The following is a 23,139-nucleotide window of genomic DNA, read 5'->3' as shown; positions in this document are numbered from 1 at the left end:
AATGCAAGTTCTTCATAAAATTGTAGGAAACATTTCTCAAATGGCTGTACAATCATTTAAAAATATACAATGACATCAATAGCTTTGCAATTTAGATGAATCACTTTAAATTCTGCCAGCTTGATAAATATATATCTCATGAGAAATGTAATATTTGAATCGATTTTGGGCATGAAATATCTTGTACTTTGTGACATCTGTCAGGCTAGCAGCATCTATTTGGTTCGTGCTGACGTCACTCCAATGAACACCATTGTCTGCTGTTGTTCACTTCGTGGCCAATGATGAACGATTTTTCTCAGTTCGGACTGATCTTCAGTCAATTAAGCTTTATGTTTTATTTAGAGAGATCGTTTTTTAATGGATACGAATTCGTTTTTGTCACAAATGTGGCTGTTAACTTCATATCTGTAACAAACTAAACATTTCCAGTGTTTTGCTTCCAATGCACAAATACTGACTATTATATATTTTACAAATTCCAATCATTTTGTGATGTTAGTGTACCTTTAAGTATTTTTTAAAATCACATACTCTGCAGTTGTAAGCAAACTTTTTCAGTTTTTCTCATAATTGCCGGGCGACTCTCTATGAGAGTCTTTATTGCTGCTTAAATGGGGGTTTGTTTATTTTTACTGGGATGTTTATGACTCTGCATTGTTAGGAGAAAAACTGGTTGGCAGGTCAGGTGATAGGAGATCTTTCATTTTCTGTTGGCTGCAAGTTTGAGTTTTAGTTTTAGAAGGGGCATCAAGCTGAAAAGAAGTCTCTCTCTCCCAGGTTTTGGAAATTCTGCTGGTCATCTGAAAGCAAGGTCATTCCTTTCTAAAGGGGGGAATCTGCTGTTGGTGGCTTGCCGAGAGTCCCTGATGTTTTGGGAAGCTGTCCTGACTTCAAACTGCTCTAAGTCTATCAAGAGAACTGCAGACTTCATCCAAAGGACTCAATTCCAGTATCACGCGAGCCTTAGTCTATGCTGTATTAAACCTGCTGGAAGGGTCTTATTTATGGGATTGGTTTGATTGGGACAGCTCTTCTATTTGTTAAGGGTTGTACATTACCATGGTTGCTTTGGTATTGTTTGTAATTGATAGAAGTTATTGCTAATATTCTTACTATACATGTTAACTATATTCTTAAATAAACTTTGTTTGATAAAAGCTCCCTGGTGGATCATTTGAATCATACCTGAAGTGAAACCTATCGTGCTTATCCTAGCCACATTCCAGACGCAAAACTCACGATCCAGGCAGGTTCCATTAAACAATTTGGAGTTTCTGACCTGAACCATAACAATTTGTAATGTTGGAAAGCTTTTTAAAATTACATATAAAAAGGTTAGGTGCCTTCATACAGTTTTGTGCAGAATAAAATGTAGGTTGGTGACACAAAATTGAGAGTGTTTAGAATGCCAACAGGACCTCCACTGCACTCATAGCTTCAATTTTAGTTTATGTCCCCACTAACATTTTTACAGTCCGTTCCTTAATCATAGTAAACTTTTAAAAGACAAACGAGGGTTCAACATCCTGGCAGAAGGTGTTTTACTTTGAATTGGGGATCAATTTTTTTTGGATGATTACATATCTGGGTTTCTGAGGCAATAGAAAATGCTTTACGAGCGGCAATTCTGTTCTTGCGAAATGGGATTAGACAGGCCAGTGTGTACACGAATGTCTTTTAGCATGTGCTGCTTGAAGGTATCCTCAATGGTTCTTTGATCGGTATTTTGACATGTATGCTCAAAATGGAGATTCATGACAGAGACCATGAGGGAGTTGTTCATGGTTTGATTGCTTAAATATTAATAAATAACCAAGAGTTATCAGATGAAGAATTATTAAGTGGGATTGTGTGGCAGATGCACAGATACTTGGAAGTAATTGCGTGGACAATTACAGATGGAGCAGTTACATATTGGCAGAAATTGTATGGAAATTATGCACATACTTGGGAGTTAATAGCAAGCAATAAACTGAATGAAGGATTGTGGTGATGCCATTAGTCATGGAAATGAAGCTGAATGGTTTATTACCATCCCCTGGAGTCCTGGGATTCTGATCATACCCTTGGGTCTATTATTTATGATATCCACAGTATTTAAATGTTGTGCACTTCTCTTATTCCTCCCCCCCCCACCGCCTCATCAGTTTGTCTCCTGCAGCAACTGATTACCTGGATGCCAATTGCCAGTTCGCCTGTGATGACATTTATACAAGGGAATCGATAATTATCATATAATTGCCGCAGGTTTACTAAGGACAATAACCTGCAGTCGTTGACGAGGGAAGTCTGTACACAATATTGAGAGGAAATGTCAGCAAGGATCAGCAAATGCTGTGGTTATTGTAGTTGGATGAAAGATGTACAAAATTCACTCAAGCTTACAGCCCTTGTCAGCCACGGGTCTTTACGCACGAATAAAATAACTTGTCGTATTCACAGATTGTCGGTAAGTTTGTTTCAATTTCTTTGTCCAAAGTTGTGCAGCATAAATAAAATATTTAGATCATGCAGACATTTTAAAGTGAGAAAATTACTCTTTTTGCATGAAGTAGTGAAAATCTTTTTGATATTATTTAAAGTAAAGTTTATTTATTAGTCACAAGTAGGCTTACATTAACACTGCAATGAAGTTACTGTGAAAATCCCCTAGTTGCCACACTCCAGCGCCTGTTTGGGTACACTGAGGGAGAATTTAGCACGGCCAATGCACCTAACCAGCACGTCTTTCGGGCTGTGGGAGGAAACCGGAGTACCCGGAGGAAACCCACGCAGACACGGGGATAACGTGCACTCTCTGCACAGACAGTGACCCTAAGCTGGGAAGCGAACCCAGGACGCTGGCGCTGTGAGGCAGCAGTGCTAACCACTGTGCCACCGACCAGTCACTCCTGATCCTTGCCGTGCTGGAACAATTTTTTTTTAAATGAATTTACGTACTTATTTCTGAGTTTTTAAAAAAAATGTATAGTTTCTTTTTACATCAATGGTTTCTGAAGTACAAATTATGATGAGTTGATTCGGAAGAAATTTCATAAAGATGCTCACATTCGAGAGGGGACTGGTTGGAGACAAACTGTTCCTGTTCAGGGGAAGGATGTAACTGGGTGACACCAATTTAAGGTTAGTTGGCAAAAGAAGCAATGGTGACATTACAAAAAACGTTTTTACTCAGCGGAGTGGTTAGGATGTGGTATGCACTGCCTGAGAGTGAAGAGAAGGCAAATTCAATAAAAAATTTCAAAAATACGATTGGATAATTATCTGGTGGGAAAAGAATTGCTGGAATGTAAGCGAAAGGCAGGGAATGGGTGAGTTGTTCTTGCAGACAGCAGACACATGCACACACACAACAGGTCATGTGGCATCCTGTGCCATGCAAACGTTCCAAGTGCAATTGTACAAACGTCCGTGCAGAACAGTCACCGCTGTAGGAGGAACACTTTGAGGTGATTTAGCTGGAATATTGCAGGTGCATATGCACCATGTTACAGGATGCAGTCTGAAACAGTGGTGGGGGAAGAGGGGAAAGTGTTAAAACACTTCTTGAAATTTCTGCATTTAAAAGAAAAGTGATTTTTAAAATTCATTTCAGGATGTGGGTGTCGCTGGCTGGGCCAGCATTTATTGCTCATCCCTAACTTCCCTCTATCTCAGAGGGCATTTGAGAGTCAACCACATTGCTGTGAATTTGAGGTCACATGTAGGTCAGACCAGGTAAGGATGGCAGATTTCCTTCCCTAAAGGGCATTAGTGAACCAGATGGGTTTTTATGACTTTCAACAATGGTTTCACAGTCATTTATTTTTCATAGAATTCAAATTTATTATTTCTTTTATGGAATTCAAATTTCACTATCTGCTCTGGTGGGATATGAACCCAGGTCTCCAGATACTGCAGTGGGTCTCTCGATTACTAGTCTCGTGACAATACCACTACGCCACCATCTGCCACACTATTACTTTTGAAGGAACGTGCTTTAGATCACTTTGCTGGAACACAATTACCTAGTGTTCTTCCGGAACTAGTTGCTTCTGCAATCTGACCAGTGAAAATCAATTAATTTTTGGCTTGCCTTTATAAATTTTCACAAGAATATTGCAGTGAATAGTGGCAAAGTTATCTTTAGACTTGCAACTCACTTCCACCACTTGGACTTCATGTTGGAAGCTTTTGCCCAATGAGCCCTCTTTTTCCCTTTAAGATCTGTTTAGTTGGCAATGAAACTCCTATTTGAAAGATGGACATTTTGCAGCGATACAGTTTTGTTTAGTATGGGAAGCTGATGTCGAAAAAAACCCCTGAAAAATAATGCAACCTGCAAATTTTCCTACAGTACTAACATAGGCTAAGTAAGCCAGAGAGAGCAGCACTGTAGCTGCATGGGTTGAAATGCCACCTGCTGCATTGCCAATATTCTCCTGGCAACACATGAAGTAAACTTGGTAGATGGTGTTTAATTTTTTTTATATACTTGGGTCGCGACCCAAACATTTATTATACACACAACACATATGTAGTTTGGGAAATGGGAGGCTTTTGGATGACATAAGTCCAGACAGCAAATCTCTGAAATGTTTCCAAATGATCAATGCAGCTATTGTCTGTTCAACAGTGTTTCAATCTCCGTGAATGGTGTTGCAAAATGCAGATTTTTGTCTTGTCATTTAAAACAGATTTCACATGACAATTTCAAATGTATGTCCGTATTTGTTCTCAGGTCCATTTACAGTGTTATGCTGAAATCACGGTAGTTATTAGGGGCAAGGGATTTGTTAACATTCAGAAGTCATCTTCACAGTTTCATGAAATCATAGAATACCTACAGTAGAGAAGGATGCCATTTGGCCCATCAAGTCTGCACCGACCACAATCCCACCCAACCCCTATCCCCGTAACCCCACGTGTTTACCCTGCTAATCTCCTGACACTAAGGGGCAATTTAGCACGGCCAGTCAACATAACCCACACATCTTTGGACTGTGGGAGGAAACTGGAGCATCCGGAGGAAACCCACGCAGACACTGGGAGAATGTGCAAAATGATCCTGGGGTGGGCAGCTGTACAATTCAAAGGATTTGATTGGGTACGACTTGCGACTTGCCACTTCAGGCTTGGTGTTTATTCCATGTTATGACTTAATGGCTATGTCCTCATTATGGAGCATGTTGACATAGTTGTATTGCCACTGGACTCGAAAACCAGAAACCCAGGCTAATGCTCTGGGGGCGAGTGTTCAAATCCCACCACCGTAACTGGTGGAATTTAAATTCAACTAATAGCCTACGGAATTAAAAGCTAGTCTCAGTACTGATGGCTATGAAACTATCATCGATTGTCATAAAAGCCCATCTGGTTCATTAATGTCTTTTAGGGAAGGAAATCTGCCGTCCTTACCCGGTCTGGCTCCAGACCCACAGTAATATGGTTGATTCTTAACTGCACCTCTGAAATAGCCACTCAGATCAAAGGCAATTAGGGATGGGCAATGGATGCTGGCTTTGCCAACGATACCACATCCCTTCAAAAAATAAATTTAAAGAAGTTACAACTGAGTTCCAATACTTGACCTTTCCGATATGATACCATGGATGCAGCAAACACAAGTTTTAATTATTTAGAGGGAGTATGTGGTGTTTGGACTTAAATGTTTGACAAATTTCCATAGAAACATCACTGTTGCCACTTACTGCATGGCTGATTTTAGCAAACCCATACCTACAGTGAGCAATTTGAAATGACTTGATGTGATTCTATGGTATTAATTGTTCCGATAAAATAAACAAATTACCTATTTGTAATGTGTGAACAGCACTAACAGCACTACCATGCCATTCTGAGTATCTTTCCTCTTCCCTGTTACAAGGCTTCTGTCTTCCTTCCTGGTTCGACCTCTGCCTGTCAGCTTTTTCTATTGACGCATCAATTTACATCAAGGCAATTGGGTATAAGAAATCCTAACTATGATTTTTCGCAGCGCATTCATGTACAAGCTACAGCCTTGAACCCCAAAGAATATGTCCCTGAATTGAATCAGTAAATGGAGTCCTCCATTTTCCAATGGCTTTTCAAGTCACTCTATTGTGACCAAAAAAAAGATTGTAATCGTAAATATATATTAGTTGCTCATAGCTGAAGGGACTGTTGCTTCATGATATTGCCAGATGTATAAAATAATTACACATGCAGGCAACCCTATTCAACTCCTACATATAAAATTCTAAAAATAAATGCTCTGTTAATGAGGGATCATGACTTGACATATTTTGAGGGCAACATTGAGGTGAGGGAAGTCAATATTGGGGAAAGGGATTCTGTAATTTTTGGCAGTTATTTGAACTTTGATATTGCCGTGACAGGTTGGGATGAGGATGATATAGAATTAATCATCCATTCTGCCCTTTATACTGTACGCTAATCCCAATATCGGCAGAGTACTGCACCAGTGATGTTTTTCTACTTCCTGCAGCTGCTTTTATGGCCTCTGAGGAATACATTTGTGCTGAGCTCCAGGTTGCATTCAGCTATGAACTCATAGGCATTACAAATAGATTTAAGACTGTTGAAACCGATTTCATGTGGGGCCATCCCAGGCAAGGCGGAGAAGAAAACTTCTTCACTTTATTCCTGAATAAATTCAAAGTCACCCAGGGTTACAACAGCACCGGTCACTTCCTGTTTGTGACTTGTAGAATCCCGTACAAACTGAAGTTTTGTTGAGACCAGCAGTGATAGTCAACCATTGACATTGTTCAACTGCCATGATACTCTTTGGGATTGGCAAAGGGAAAGAAAAATGAAATGTGCAACTAATCAAAGGAAATCTCCAGGTAATTCTTCTGTAGCTCCACAGGTCAACGCACAGGCTACAGTGGCCAATACACATTCTAAACACCAGTAACTAATAATTTGCTCCCTTGAGAGGACATGGTGGACATTTGGTTTAGCCATCCACTGCCAGACCTTCTGAATGGACAAAATAAAGTACTATCATGTCCTACTCTCATCTGCTGAAACTGTGCACTATTCCAGGATAATCCTAAAGTGTAAACATTATCCCCAGTCTGCTTTTCCTTGCTACAATCCATCTTCTATTAACCTTTGGCCTAACAACCCTTGAAAACTTTCCCAAATCCAACCTCCCTTTCCTCTCCAAAATGCTTAAACTTGTCACCTCCCTTCAATCAGGTTTCTGTCCTTGCCATAGTACCAAAGTGGATCACATCAGTGTCTCAAATAACTTCCTATGTGACTATGATGAAGGTAAACTATCCCTCCGCATCCTCCTTGACCTGTCTGCAGCCCTTGACGCAATTGACTACACCATCCTCCACTGTCATCCAGCTGGGTGGGACTGCTCTCACCTGGTTCCATTCTTATCTATATAATCACAGCCGGAGCAGCACTTGCAATTGTTTCTCTTCCCTCTCCCATAGTTACCTCTGATAACCCCTAAGGATCTACCCTTGTCCTAACACCCCTATGCTCACTGACTTACATTAATCCCCAGTCAGGCAGTGTCTTGATGCTAAAATCCCCCCATAGTCTCGTCCCTCCCTCACTCTGTCATTTCCTCCAGTCCCACAGCCCTCTGCGATATCAGTGCTCATCTAATTCTAGCCTCTTGCTTCATCACTCCATCAATAGTGACCAGGCCTTAAGCTGCCAAGGCCCTAAGGTGTGGGATTCCCTCCATACGCTTCTCCTTTTCTCCATCTCACTTTTTTTCCTTTAAGATGCTCCTGAATGTTGTCTCACATGGTTCAGTGTCATATCTTTCATAAGAATGGAAGAAATAGGAGCAAGAGGAGGCTGCTTGGCCTCTCGATCCTGCCTTGCCAATGAATAAGATTACTGCTGATCTGATTATAGTTAGCCCCACTTTCTGGTCTACCCCCAGAACCCTCAACTCCCTTTTTCAGTCACTCTTAGCCAGCATTTATTTCCCATTACTAATTGCCCTTGAAAAGGAGATGGTGGGCTGCCTTCTTGAACTGCTGCAGACCATGTGAAGCAGGTTCACCCACAGTGCTGTTAGGAAGGGAGTTCCAATATTTTAACCCAGTGACAGTGAAGGAATGGTGATATATTTCCAAGTCAGAATGGTTGGAGGGGAACTTCCAAGTTGTGGTGTTACCATGCATATGGTGCCCTTGTCCTTCTGGATTGTAGTAGTTGTGTATTTGGGTGGCATGGTGCCACAGTGGTTTGCACTGCTGCCTCACGGGGGGTGGGGGACAAGCTTCAGTACTATTGCCAGAATATTGTCGGGGCCCATAGTCTTTGCAGTATCAAGTGCCTTCAGCTGCTCCTTGTTATCATGTGGGGTGAATTGAATTAGTTGAAGACTGACATCTTTGATTCTCAGAGAACCTCCGGAGGAGGCCGAGGTGGATTACCTATTTGGCACTTCTGGCTTCAGCTTTATATTTTGTATTGATGTGCTGGGTATCCCCATCATTGAAGATGGGGACATTTGTGTAGCCTCCTCCTCCAGTGAGACTGGTAGATTTGTCCAACTCGGTCTTGAATATATTCAATGATCCAGCCCACTGCTCTCTTGGGGTAGAGAATTTCAACATCTAAAGACCCTGTGAGAGAAAAATCTCCTCTTTATCTCCATCTTTAATGGAAAATCCCTTATTTTGAATCAGTGCCTCCCTGTTCTAGATTCCCTGATGTGGGGGAAACAACCTCTCAGCATCTACACTCTCAAACACACTCGGAGTTTAATGTCTCTATAAGATCACCTTTCATTCTTCTAAATTCCAATGAGTAGAGGCCCAAGTTGCTCAACCTTTCCACACCAGACAACTCCTTCATCCCAAGGATCAACCTCCAATGCAAGTATATTCCTCAAGTAAGGACACCAAATTGTACCCAGTATTCGAGGTCTGGTTTCACCAAATGCCCTGTACTGGCCAGATTCCATCTATCTTCCTAATTACTTGTTGTACCTGCATGCCAGCTTTTTGCGAGCCATGTACAAGAACATTCAGATTCCTCTGTACTGTAGCATTCTGCGGTGTGTCTTCATTTAAATATTCTGTTTTTCTGTTCTTACAATGTTGCATTTTCCACACTATATTCCATCTGCCAAATTTTTACCCATTTGCCTACCTTGTCTATATCCCTTTACAGACTCTTTGGCCCTATTTTATCATTTAGATTTTAAGTGCTGGGCGGACTTGAAACTGGGAATGTTTTAGATCCGACTTTTAAACCCGTTCAGAGGCGCCCCTAAGATAGAGACACTCTGCCTGCAAAAACATCAGTGATTCCGAAACGCGCTGCACAAGCCTGTGGACGGCTTAACGCACCTGAAACCCTACAGCTCCGATCGGCACCTCCAACTGTGCATGTGCAGAAAAAAAAGATAGAATTCTGTTCCCCTGCCACATCCCTCCCGGGCCGGATAATGCCTGCCCTTGGCCCCCACAGACATTGCCCCACCCCCACAACATTACTGACCCCCTTATCTCCCCACCTCCTCCGCCACCCAGACCGATCGTGGGCTTCTTCCCCCCCCCCCCCCCGCCCCCCCACTGATCTCAGGCAGAGTGGCAGGGGACACCCCTCCCCTCCCCGCTGATCTAATCAGAATGGCAGTGGACCCACCTTCCACCCTTCACCGATCTCAGGCAGAGTGGCAGCGGACCCCCTTTCCCTCCACCAATCTCAAGCAGAGTGGCAGCAGACCCACCTTCCTCCCCCCCCCCCCCCTCCCCCCACTGATCTCAAGCAGAGAGCTGTCGGATGTTAGGCACCTACCTCCTCACTAACTGGAGCACACAAATCGGACTTCTATGGAACATGCCTGTTTTGAGCCAATTCTGGATGGGTGAACGCGGTGGTAAAGGGGGAAGTACTGGTAAAGTTGGGCGTGCAGCCCATTAAGTCAATTTAAATGCACGCAAATGCATTTAAATGGCCGTCGTGCCCGTTTCGGGTGCGGTCCCGTTTTCTGGCCTCATGCCTGACTTCACCAAATTTTTGCACCCGAAAATGGGCACAACACAATGGTAAAATCGGGTCCCTTGTGTCCTCCTTACAACTTGTTTTCACTGTGGTTTTTGTATCGTTGGCAAATTTGACTACAAATAATTTGTCCTCTTCATCCAAATTATCAGTCCAGATTGTAAATTGTTGAGGCCCCTGCACTGATCCCTGTGGCACCCCAATAATGATGTGGAGATGCCGGCGTTGGACTGGGGTGAACACAGTAAGAGTTTTAACAACACCAGGTTAAAGTCCAATAGGTTTATTTGGTAGCAAATACCATTAGCTTTCGGAGCGCTGCTCCTTCGTCAGATGGAGTGTCTGGAATGTCCTGTGTGGAGACAATACACATCTCTTTAACCTGTGCTTAATGCTCCCTCCACTCACATTGTCTGTATCTTTAAGATCTGGCTGGCTGTAGGGATTCGCATTCTAATCAGTATTTTGTAACTTGATTTTTGTGTCTCTGTGCCCTGTTTGAGAGCACATTTCCACTCCATCTGACGAAGGAGCAGCGCTCCGAAAGCTAATGGTATTTGCTACCAAATAAACTTGTTGGACTTTAACCTGGTGTTGTTAAAACTCTTACTGTGTTCACCCCAATAATTACAGTCTATCAACCTGAACATGAAACATTTATCCAGTTTCCTGTAAGTTAGCCAATCCATGCTAGTATATATTATCTTCAACACATGAACACTTGAATGGTATGGTACTTTATCTTATTTTGCTTTAGGATGGTGCTGTGGTGCCTATGGATGTTTTGTTACAGTAAAGGTGCTATATAATTCTAAGTTGTTGTTTATCTGGAAATATCCTCAAGAACCTGTTTATTTCCAATGTAAATTACACCATAATCATAATTTTCAATGGTTTATGCCAGAGGGCAAAGACTTTGAAAATAAATGCATCTTAGCACCTAGTTTGACTCTTTGTTTGTGGATTTGTTGGGCAGGACCTCCAGTCCTACCCTCTCCTCTTCAAATAACATGTTTCCTCTCAATTAAATAAGGGGCTGATCATAAGTCAGCATCTAGCTGGTTGAACAAGCAAGTATGCACCATTGAACTGATCATCTTAGAACCATAGAATCTCTACAGTGCAGAAGGAGGTTGTTTGGCCCATCGAGTCTGCACCAACTCTCCAAAAGAGCATCTTACACCCACCCCTGCCACCCCACACATTTCCCATGGCTAATCCACCTAATCTACACACCTCTGGACAATACGAGGCAATTTTAGCATGGCCAATCCACCTAACCCCTGCACATGGGAGGAAACCAGAGCACCCAGAAGAAACCCACAGATCCAGGGAGAACATGCAAACATGACACAGACACTCACCCAAGGCCAGAATCAAACCCGGGTTCCCTGGAGCTGTGAGGCAGCAGTGCTAACTACTGCGCCACCGTGCTGACCTCTTGGTGCATTGGAGCTGATCCTAAGGTTGACTCTGGCATGCAAGTGAAAGATGAGATTTGTATCTTTCTGAAACGGTGAGATTTGCGCAGTAGGCTAAAATGTACATAATTATTTGAAAATAGGACTCTAAAGCAGTTGCCTTATAGGGCTGATTGAGCTGTAGCTAACTTTCAAGTTTGAATTCTGTAATAACAGTGTACATTTCACTACAATTATTAAATTTGATGCAACATTGAGAGAATAAAACTATTGTGGCAATGGTTTACAATAAATGTACAATTTGAAGAGAAGCAACATCATTTGACTAATGGTACTGAGCTAAATATATTGTGTTTTCCATAGATTGTTAGGGGAAAAAATCCATACAGTACACTTGTATATTTATTTAGGATGTTTTTACCTTCCTGTGTGCTGTTTTTCATCCACGTGACCTGACAGCTCTATTGATTGTGGAAAGACCGCATGGTCTACACCAAGGCAGCTGTTGAGCCTGAAGTAAATTGGAGTTAGGTTTTTAAATTGGTAATGGGTTGAAGGGTTATGGGGAGAAGGCAGGAAAATAGGGATGAGGAGCATATCGGCCATGATTGAATGGCGGAGCAGAATCGATGGGTCAAATGGCCTAATTTTGTTCATATATCTTATGAAGTTACGTATTCCGCTGCCAGGAGGAACCCACCCCCACCCCCACACACACACACCTAACAGAACTGTGGTACCTCAGCCTGCAGCAGTCCAAGAAAAAGAAATGACCCACTGTCACCTCCTCAGTGCAACTAGGGATGGGCAATAAGCGGGGGCTTGGTCAGTGATGCCCACCTCCTGGGAATGAATTTTGAGAAAGTAGTCGTGGCCTCAGGGAAAATAAAAAATAAACCTCGCTGTACTGGAACAAGGACTTGCAGTTGGTCCGATTAGCATGTCACTCAATCCCATTTATTTAAGCCCTGTTTACAACCATGTGATTTGGTGGGACCCATATTATAAAAGCACAATTGTATCCACAACTCTGCTTTAATGGTTTGACTATTAAATGTAATGTGCAGTGATTTTTATTACGCAAAATTGCTGGACCCCACATTTTAAACCTTTAGAATAAGTGTGACAGATTTCGTATTTGGTTCTTTAAAAGCAAACCCTCAACATTTGATTTATTATTGTCACATGTATTGGGATACAGTGAAAAGTATTGTTTCTTGTGCGCTGTACAGACAAAGCATACCATTCATAAAGTACATGGGAGAGAAGGAAAGGAGAGGATGCAGAATATAGTATCATAGTCATAGCTGGTGTGTAAAGAAAGATTTGATTTGATTTATTATTGTCACATGTATTAGCACACAGTGAAAAGTATTGTTTTCTACGCTATACAGACAAAACAAAGATCACATTAGTATATGGTAGGTCCATTCAAATGTTGCCCTGCAATTCATTCCCATCCCGTATAGCGTTGACTGGAGATTGTTTTTCCTTATTTCTTAGTAAGTAGACTTACATTAACACTGCAATGAAGTAACTGTGAAAACCCACTAATCGCCACACGCCTGTTCGGGTACACTGAGGGAGAATTTAGCATGGCCAACCATTATGTCTTTTGGACTGTGGGAGGAAACCGGAGCACCCGGAGGAAACTCACGCAGACACGGGGAGAACTCCGCGCAGACAGTGACCCACGCCGGGAATCGAACCAAAGTCCCTGGTGCTGTGAGGCAGCAGTGCTGGCAGCAGTGCTAACCACTGTGCCACTGAGGTTGAAATGGATGGGGGGAGGAGGGGAGGAAAGAGGTATGTGTGCGGATGCTGGAGGTGTGCTGTTGCCTCTTTAAGGGGTGTGTAGCCTGACGCTGTGCGGATAGACTGAAGCAGATGGCTCTGGGGCTGCGCCTCTGTGACAGAGCGGCGCTGGGAGCTGTCCATAAGCTGAGCCTCTCTCCACAGAACCCACTGATACTGAGAGAGTGTTGAAGGGGAGAGAGAAAAATGCAAAAAAAATTACCTTTAATGTAACAGGACATTGCAACAAGAGAAAGGAAGCAGCTACATGAAATATCTATATGCGTGTATATATAAAGATACAGTAGTTTCATGATGAAGCTGCAGTTGGATTTTCTCCCAGTCCGGAAGCTGTTCGAGACATGAGGTTATTTTTCTTTTCTTTTTTAGTAAATATTTATGTGTCAGTTTCAAGACGCGAGGACAGTATGGCAAGTGAGTACCTGATATACCTGAGATCTTTTAATGCAGAGGGAAGGACAGATAAGGAGAGAGAAATTCCTCAGCTTGGGCACGGTGCTTACAGATCACAGCAACACGTATTTTTCCTGAAATCGCCGGGGTGTGTTCTTCGTCCGTGTTTATATATATATATATATATGTATAAATCCGTGCACAATCCTAACGCGCGCCGACACTTATCTGGGTGCAATGTGGATTAAAAAATACTTTAGAGATTTGTCAGCCAGCACGGTGTCATAATGTTAAGTAATGCGAAAGACATTGAGCAGGGGGTGGGGGAAGGTTGCTTAGCTTTCGGTTTCCTGTGCTGGTTGGTTTCACCTATTCTACTAAATGGGTCTTTCTTTTAAAAATAAAAAAATCCCAAATATTCTCTTGGTGAACCTGTTCTCCAAGCTCAGGCAGCACAGTGATGGTGCTGCAGAGGGATCACTGCCTCTTGCAGACTGGGCTGATGGTAGGGTGGGGCCAATAGCTACTGCCATTCACGTTTTCTTTGCTGAAACTGAAAATGCTTTGACATCCTGTCATTGACATTATGTCTGCCCTCTTCGGAAATGCAGTATCTATTTTTTTTTGTGTGGTCACCCCTAACAGCCTGTGCTATTCAGTACTCAGGGAGGGAAGGAGGGAGGGAGGGAGAGGGTGTGGGGTGGGATGGGAGCCGAGTACGCCATCTCCTTGACCCAGTGCTGGCTTGGCACATCTTTTCTCTCAAAAGTTATTTATTCTTGTTGCTGTTATTAATTTGGGGGCAGCACGGTGGTTAGCACTGCCGCCTCACTGCGCCAGGAGACCCCAGTTCAATTCCAGCCTTGGGTGACTGACTGTCTGTGTGGAGTTTGCACATTCTCCCCGTGTCTGCGTGGGTTTCCTCCGGGTGCTCCAGTTTCCTCCCACAGTCCAAAGATGTGTGGATTAGGTGGATTGGCCAGGCTAAATTGCCCATTAGTGTCACAGTGATTAGCAGGGTAAATACGTGGGGTTACAGGGTAGGGCCTGGGTGGGGTTGTTGTTGGTGCAGGCTCGATGGGCCGAATGGCCTCCTTCTGCACTGTAGGGATTCTATGATTCTTCCATTATTCTATGATTAATCAATGATCTTTAGATTTATGGCTGAAAATGAAGGCCCTCGGTTGCTTAGATTGTCAATTAAAATTGAAAATGTTGCCCATGAAACTTTAAAATGTCAGGCTGGCAGGCTTACTGTGATGTCACATTCTTCAGATGTTGAGCATCACCAAATTGTTATTAATTTTCTAATCATGTTTGTATTTGTGAACATGTATCTGATTGAAGGGATAATGTATGTGTCTGAACTGGATTGAATTGTGCATTATTTTAGCCACAACAGATAAATATGCATTGCACATTGGGAAATGCAAAAAAAAAAATAGGCGAACAGATATCTTGTGCTATGCATTGACCCAAATTATATTTCAATGAGAAACATATTTTCAAAAAAATGGATTGCTTTCTTTCAAATTAAAGGCAAAATCAGCACTCCAGAAATATTCTGGTCAGTTTAAGATCCATTTAGATCATATGCTACTGTGCTATTGTGTTACTCAACAAATACCATACTTTTTATTCTGGCTTTCTGTGGTTTTTAAAAAAATCATGCTTCTTGCCAGGAGAGCGAGCCTTCCTGATATAATATTAGAGTAAAAGGTAACCTGCTTACGGACAAATGACAGACCATTAAAGCTTTTTGGATGGGACTTGAGAACCACAGAGGTCAGAAGTATTGGCCTTGAAACCAACTATGCAACAAAGTAGCTCTGAAATCGGGAAAGTGCTTTCTGTAGTCGAAACACTCTTTCAGCAGACTGAACGAATCTGCTAAGAATCTGACACAGTGACAGTTCACTGATTTGTTAATAACACTCAGGCCACGGTTTGTTTGACTGGATAGTTGGGTTTGTGGTATTAATAGAGACAGTCATTGTTCAGTATTGCTCCAAACACAAGGTGGAATTTGAGTTCAAATAATGGCTGCCTACTGATTGGAAGCCAACTTAATCATCCTCACTTTCTGGTAGAGGTACAAGTGGTACGTATGTGATCTGGAGCCACAGTCCAAATGGGGTTGGTAGAAGTAGTGAGAACAGACACAACATTTAAGCTAATATTTTATTAGCATAAAATATACTCAATAGCATCTCGGGAGTGGAAGCTTAGTGCAATTCAAGTCTCAGTGAAATGAACGGAGGATCAATTATACAACATTTCCTCTGCAGAAGCACAAATACTTAAGCAGTTGAATTGGGTCTCTGTAAAATGTAAGAACACAACAGAAGCTTGTATGTATTTCAGTTCAGTTAATTTTATTGCAGCACTTCAACCTAGAGGATGGTGTGTACTTTGCTTCTCTTTTTTCATGCCAGTGGCTAATTGTGATTGGTGCTGGTTAGATCAAGGGTTCAAACTGCTAACATATGCAGATTAGAAATAGCAATGGATTTGATGACTCAAATGTATTCAAATAATGCGTGCGCAGGAGACATTTAAGAAAATTATATTTACCTCGGAAATAATAAGGGAATAATTTGCTCTAATGAAAGTAAGTCGATTACATGATTGATTTTTTTCTTATTCATCCACATGATGTGGATTTCACTAGCATTCCAACGTTCATTGCCCATCCCTAAGCTCCCTTGTGAATGTGGTGGTGAGCTGCCTTCTTGAACCACTGCAATGTAGGTACACCCAGAGTGCTGTTAGGGAGGGAATTCCAGGATTTTGACCCAGTGACAATGAATGAGCAGCGATATATTTCCAAGTCAGGATGGTGAGTGGCTAGGAGGGACTTCCAGGTGGTGGTGGTGTTCCCATGTATCAGCTGCCCTTCTAGGTGGTAGTAGTCATGGGTTTGGAAGGTGAGGTCCCGTAGATGGTACACACTGCTGCTACTGTGCATTGGTGGTGAGGGAGTGATTGTTTGTGGAAGGGATACCAATCAAGTGGGCTGCTTTGTCCTGAATGGTGTCAAGCTTCTAGAGTGTTGTTGGAGATGTACTCATCCAGGCAAGGGGAGAGTATTCCATTACACTCTTGACTTGTGCCCTGCAGATGGTGGACAGGCTTTGGGGAGTCAGGAGGTGAGTTACTCGCCACAGGATTCCTATCCTCTGACCTGCTCTTGCAGCCACAGTATTTATATGGCTAGTCCAGTTCAGTTTCTGGTCAGTAGTTGAGGTTATTTGTGAAGGTCCACTTTCTCAACCTTGCCCCTCGCCTATGGTGTGGTGATCCTCAGGTTAAATCACCACCAGTCAGCTCTCCCCCTCAAAGGAGAGAGCAGTCTATGGTCATCTGGGACTATGGCTAACCCCCAAGATGTTGATAGTGGGGGATTCAGTGATGGTAATGCCAATGAACGTCAAGGGGTGAAGGTTAGATTCTCTCTCAGTGGAGATGGTCATTGCCTGGAACTTGTGTGACACAAATGTTACTTGCCACTTGTCATCCGAAGCTGGAACGTTGTCCAGGTCTTGTTACATTTGGACATGGACTGTTTCAGTATCTGAGGAATCACAAATGGTGCTGAACATTGTCCAATTATCAGCAAACATCACGCTTTGACCTTATGATTAAAGGAAGGTCGTTGATGATACAGGTGAAGATGGCTGAGCCTAGGAAAGCAAATTTGAGTTATTGATGAGTGTTGCAGTTTCGAACATAATAGTATTAAACTTCCTTAAAGACAGATAAGATGTACAAATGGTTTTAATATATTTATATCTATTACCGTATAATGAGCTTTCTTTGAAAAAGATATTTAATGGTATGGAATAAGCCGAATCATTATTGCTAACAGTGAGAGGGCACATCCAGTTGTGAAGATGACAATAACTTTTTCATTTTATAAGATTTATAGTCACTTTTGCTTGTGGAAATACTTCACAAATCTCTTCACTAACAATTACATTCTGTCTATGTGTGCTGAGGGTGAATAGTAATTGTAACAAGATTTATGGTGCAAGCTCTTGCAAATTTATAACTATTTGCACTTAAACCCTGTACCATTAATTCAAATTAAATTCTTGGTCTGAAAACACAGTCTCAAAATTATAAGATGGGCACAAGCATTTTACTCATTAAAATATCATACTCAAAAACGAGAGTGTGCAAGATCAATTTTTATATCAGTGTTAACTGTTCTACCAAAGGCTTTCTTGGGCCAGTAAGGTCACGCAAAATACATCGCTGAGGTTCTATCAACAGTGCAATCAATTGAGTAATTATTTGATAATGGGGTAAGTGCATGTGGCAAAAAAATTGACATTCTTAGAATTTTTGAAGAGTATGCAGAATTGCCATTGAATGTTTGCATTGTGCAGGATACATGTTTGGTCTTAGTTGCATTGTATTATGCAATGTACATTGGGAATTTTCACCAGGACATTAAAAATACATGTTGAAAGGGCTGTGTTAGTGCTATTTGCTTATGTAAGATGAAGACTGACTGTGGGCAAACAGCACGCACAGTCACTGAATAATCATAATCCTGCAGTGACTTTTGTAGAATAAAAAAAATCTCAAGACAAGTCAGGTTTCCTTTAACAAAGGTTGCTATTGGCAATGTGTTTTCCGCCTTTTTCCAAAGTGAGCATTAAATTAGACCACAGACCATAGGATATGGGAGCAGAATTAGGCCAATCGGCCCATTGACTCTTCTCCGCCATTCAATCATGGCTGATATGATTCTCAACCCCATTCTCCTGCCTTCTCTCCATAACCCTTGATCCCCTTATTAATCAAGAACCTATCCATCTCCGTCTTAAAGACACTCAATGACCTGGCCTCCACAGCCCTCTGTGGCAATGAGCTCCACAGATTCACCACCCTCTGGCTGAAGAAATTCCTCCTCGTCTCAGTTTTAAAGGAGCATCCCTTTACTCTGAGGTTGTGCCCTCGAGTTCTAGCCTCTCCCACGAGTGGAAACATCCTCTCCACTCTGTCTGGGTCTCTCAGTATTCTGTAAGTTTCAATTAGATCCCCCTCATTCTTCTTAACTCCACGAGTATAGACCCAGACCTCACAACCACTCCTCATATGACAAATCCTTCATTCCTGGGATCATTCTTGTGAACCTCCTCTGGACCCCCTCCAAGGCCAGCACATCCTTCCTTAGGCATGGAGCCCAAACTGCTCACAGTATTCCAAATGTGGTCTGACCAGAGCCTTATACAGGCTCAGCAGTACATCCCTGCTCTTGTATTCTAACTCTCTAGAAATGAACGCTAACATTGAATTTGCCTTCCTAACTGCCAACTGAACCTACATGTTAACCTTAAGGGTGTCCTGAACCCGGACTCCCAAGTCCCTTTGTGCTTCAGATTTCCAAAGCCTTTCCCCATTTAGAAAATAGTTTACGCCTCTATTCTTCCTACCAAAACGCAGAACCTCGCACTTTCCCACGTTGTATTCCATCCGCCAATTTGCTCATTCTCCTAACCTGTCCAAGTCCTTCTGCAGCCTCCCCAGTTCCTCAACACTATGTGTCCCTCTACATATCTTTGTATCATCCATAAATTTAGCAACCATGCCCTCAGTTCCATCTTCCAGACCATTAATTCACTCTGCCCAAGAATTTTCTTTCCTCAGAGAGGGGTGCAACTTAAGATGAAGATTTATTTTCTTCCAAGGTGAACGTCTGATCTGTTATGTGCAGGAATCTTTTTTTCACACAGTTTATAGTGCAAAGGGAGGTCGTTTAGCCCAACATTCCCATGCCAGCTCTTTGCTTGAACCCAGAACAAATCCCCACCATCCTGCTCTGTCTCCCAGCTTTGCACCTATCTCTACTTCCTATGTTCACCAATTTCATCATTTAACAAAGCAATCGTTTCTTCTTCAAGTAGATATACATTCCACATTCCAACAGCCTGCTCTACATCAAGAAATTTCTCCTGCTTTCTCTCATGACAATTTTTAATGAATGACCCTTGTCAGTGACTCCTCAACTAGCAGAAATAGTCTTTTCTGCATTCAGTTGATCAAAACTTGTAAACTTCATTCTCAAATTTTCTAAATTTAAAGTTTATTTATTAGTGTCATAAGTAGGCTTACATTAACTTTGCAATGAAGTTACTGTGAAAATCCTCTATTTGCCACACTCTGGTGCCTGTTCGGGTACACTGAGGGAGAATTTAGCATGGCCAAAGCATGTCTTTCAGACTGTGGGAGGAAACTGCAGCACCTGGAGGAAACCCACGCAGACACAGAGAGAACATGCAGGTTCCGCACAGACAGTGACCTTAACTGGGAATCAAAACCGGGTCTCGAGCGCTGTGAGGCAGCAGAGCGAACCATTGCGCCCCCACATCGCCCCAAGTTATCTCAAGTCTCTCCTTTTAACTGCAATTTTCTACTTCCATTTGCAACCTTATTCGCTTTCCGCTCAGAGTACTCTTTGTTACAGGAAGCATTTTGCTTTTTAAATTAAACTTTCAGGTACATTATATATATGCAGCAAACAAAAGTTTATATACAGGTATGTGGGATGTTTTAGATACAATGGAATAATCAGTGTGCCAGTGCAGAATTTGGTGGCCCTCTGAAGCGAGTGTTTGAAGACCAGGCCCTGTACCCAGCTCATGACCCAATGAGCCATAGTGATACCCCTCCCTCCTATATGGTTCAGAGATGTGGACTATTTACAGCAGGCATCTCAAAACCCTGGCGAAGTAGCAAGATCCGGCAAATCCATTGGTAGGATAAGCACACCAATGTCAGTGTTTGCGCTCACGCCAACATCCCCAGCATTGAGCACGCTTGATCAACTCCACTGGGCACCACATGCCTGACACAAGACTCCCGAAACAAGGACTCTACTTGGAGCTTTGTTATGGCGAGCGAGCCCCAAAAGGGCAGAGGAAACACTTCAAGGTCACCCTCAAATTTTCCTTGAAAAAGTGCAACATCCCCACCAACACCCTGGCCCAAGACCACTCAAAGTGGAGGCAAAGCCTCTGGGAAGGAGTTGAACACCTCGAGTTCCATCGTTGAGAGCAAGCTGAAGTGAAAAACCGACAGGGAAAGGAACTCGTGGCAACCCAGGCATCCCACCCACCTGCTCCTCCAACCGCAGTGCGTCTCACCTGTGACACAGACTGCCATTTGTGAAGTGGACTCCTCGGTCACATGAGAACTCATCTTTAGTATGGAAGCAAGTCTTCCATACTTAAGGACCGCCTAAGAAGTGGAAGAAAAGATCAATACGCACGAGGTTTCCAAAATTGAACAGTAATTGCATAGCAAGCTTAATACATTCAATTTGTGAGATAGTTGCTGAAAGACAAGAGGGAAACCAGCAACTTGAAACAGGATAGCTCCTTAGAATAAATCTCTCGTCCCCTATTCATCTTCTTGCTGCATCTATTTTATGAGGGCCCAATTCTTTACCAATCCCCTTGAGGGCCCTTTGCTGCAACCTAGACATTTGCACATGGAACGGTCTCCATAATAAGGCCTTTTTATTTTTCAGTGCAAGATGTTCCATATGTCCCTAGAGTTTTGAGATGGTACACTTGACAATGGTTATTAGTGTGCAGCACTGTCTATGGATTCCTGGATTTGGCGAGTTGTATATTCATAGTGGTAATCAGCTTTGGGAAAAGTTCCCTCTGTCAGTCTCCTGGTCTTTCATCCAGAAAAGGTTTGATTGCAAGTGTTCAATTTCACAGGATACATGGAGAAGTTCAGTGCCAATGTTTTGTGCAAATATAAAGGGCTCCAATATGTATTTAGAGCACATGCAAGTTCAGCTGAATTTGTTTGTTTCCAGTTTCTATCTCTGCCAAAGTTATTGACTTCTAGGCTTGAATCTGCCTAATTGCAGGTCAGAAACCATGTCTACAACATTTTCTGATGAGATTGCAGGAGAATTTGTAAAAAGTCTCTCTTTAAGTGTTACCATTTTTTCCCCTTGCGTTTGCAGGGTTCTAGCCATTTTACTTGGGGATTGATGAGGTTTGTGCTTAATTCCTCAATGTTGAAGTGTGCATGATTAATTTGTAGATGTTTAAATAAACCTTTATTCGGAATAGTATGTTTCAATTCCACTTAATTAAAGCTGCAATAGCCTAAGTCTGTGACACAGGGTCAGACAGACACAGTCGGGAAGACTCCAGGGGTCATTTGGGTCAACAGGAACCATATGTGGAAGACCCACACCCATTTCCAACAGATTCAATTATTGGAACGGTGGGGGGGATTCCATACAGCTGGGAAATGGCCATTTGAACTCAGTGCTTGAGTTCAAACAGACCCCATTTTGGCTGGTCCAAGGTCCTTAACCTGCAATGTGGGAGTCACGAATTGACAGAGTAGACATGAGTGATCTTGAAGGGAAGGTAAGGTCTGTATATCTGAAGTTTGATAAATGCCCTCGTCTTTAAATCTTGAAAAAAATCAGGCTTTAGCTGTCAGTTAGAGTTAAGAAAACCTTTTGCTGGACTGCTTTAATTGACAGGCACAGTTTAGAAGAAAAAGTAGCAATCTGGTAATACGGTTTGAATAGAGCTATTTGTTGACATTTTCCCAAAGGCAATTGGCATGAATCCTTGGCTTAGTTTCAAAAGCTGTAACTATCTCAATAGGGGTTCTGAGTTCACCGTTTGATTAACAGTTTAGAGAGGCTATTAAGGGAGTAGTTGGCTTTGAGTAGGGTTCTGAATAGAAGTTTGTTTTTACAAGAGATTAACCAGTTGAGATTTAAAAGCTTCGAATGGATTTTATGAATGGAGTATTTTTTTACAATCAAGTAGGAATGAGAGCTTGATTAGATTGTTAGCAGTTTGTTTTACATGCCTCCTGAGTTCTGCCTATGGTGGGATATTGGGTAATTGGCTTTTGAGGTGGCATGGAAGGTATGAACAGCCATGGGGTGTTATGAGTTGGCATTATGTTGGCATGGAGGGTATGAGGGACCATGTGGCTGGGTGGGGAGGTAAAGGGTGAGTACTAGAAGGACAAACAACTGAGACAAAGTCCCAGAGAGCTGAGATGGGCCTTCTAACTGGCCCGCCTCAAAACCTGCCTGCCCTCATGGCAGCCTACACTCTGCTTCCGGGTTCAGCAGGTCAAGCTCTATCCCGTACCTCCCTTCCAGAACAAAGATTTCACTTTTTGGGCTATTTTACCGTGGTGGGTGTGGCAAGTCGGGAAATTTCCCAACTCGAGACAAAAATCTAGTCCACAGTGTGTGAATACATTCAGACCTACTCGTGGCAGTAAATCTGTGTAGTTAATCTCAGTAATAGGATTGTACCATATAGGAACATGAGAGCTAAACATAGATCCCTCGTTTCGTTTCTATATCTTTCAGTGGAAGAGCTGTGCAAATTTTACAGTGAAGTGCAATTCAGTTGTCAAGGGAAAGGGGGAAAAGGCAGGGTTGATAAGCATGCAGGCTTTATTGTCTATATGCCACCACTCTGGGGAATCTAGCCTGAACACAGAAGCCTGACTGTGT

General features: G+C 42.4%; 1 protein-coding gene across 3 annotated transcripts in view; it reads left to right on the top strand.

The window, feature by feature from the left end:
* The first annotated feature begins 13,273 nt into the window (after nt 1-13,273).
* The window catches only part of LOC144491975 (janus kinase and microtubule-interacting protein 1-like), a 329,706-nt gene continuing 319,840 nt past the window's right edge, over nt 13,274-23,139 (top strand). Inside the window, exon 1 of one of the 3 annotated variants that reach the window (XM_078210200.1) lies at nt 13,274-13,563. The gene's annotated coding sequence lies outside the window, so the exon portion shown is untranslated. The remainder of the gene's footprint in view (nt 13,564-23,139) is intronic. The other 2 variants (XM_078210202.1, XM_078210198.1) reach the window with 2 other exon arrangements.

The sequence above is a fragment of the Mustelus asterias genome, chromosome 1, assembly GCF_964213995.1.
Source record: "Mustelus asterias chromosome 1, sMusAst1.hap1.1, whole genome shotgun sequence".
NCBI classification, from domain to species: Eukaryota; Metazoa; Chordata; class Chondrichthyes; order Carcharhiniformes; family Triakidae; genus Mustelus; species Mustelus asterias.
This window is presented reverse-complemented; position numbering and strand designations above follow the sequence as displayed.